Here is a 630-nt window from a genome sequence, read left to right as displayed (position 1 = left end):
CATCTGGTAAAAATAATCTGCATGCGAATAAGAGATTTTTTTTTATTTGAATAATAGAAAAAAGTTAATTTGTTCGAGGGGTAATATCTACTATAAGTCTACCTTGTACCGCAGTTCTAGTGGCTGGAGACACGGCTGTCCTTACATCATTACCAGTAACAGTGACACGGAGAGCAGCGACACATCAGAAGCTGCCACTGCACACGCTCGAGCATGGCGGCGAAATCAAAGCTCTTCCTCCCGTACAGGTCTTGTCTACATTTACAGATTAGCAGATACACTGGCGCCGGCCCGGGGAAGCACCACAGAATATTGACACAGAGGCCCTATCTCCCTCTGTGGCACTTTCTCACAGGACCTCTGGGAAGCAGGCAGACCGGTTCTCACGTGTTCAACGAACTCGAAAGGATTTTCAGCCTAAGGCAAAGGGTCCGTGGGGTTTGGACCTTGAGTTTCGCGTTTGAGATGGGAATAGAAAAAAGAGAAGGCCGAACTTTTTGATTAACCGTGATGATTGAGATGGATTTCATTTGGTGAATACGAAAAAGATACATTTCTTAAAAAACATGCACACGTAAACACGATGGGGTTGGATCTACGGAGGCGATGCAATACTGAGGTAAATTTGTG

Source organism: Penaeus monodon, chromosome 27, assembly GCF_015228065.2.
Source record: "Penaeus monodon isolate SGIC_2016 chromosome 27, NSTDA_Pmon_1, whole genome shotgun sequence".
Classification (NCBI taxonomy): domain Eukaryota; kingdom Metazoa; phylum Arthropoda; class Malacostraca; order Decapoda; family Penaeidae; genus Penaeus; species Penaeus monodon.
Note: the sequence above shows the minus strand (reverse complement) of the source record.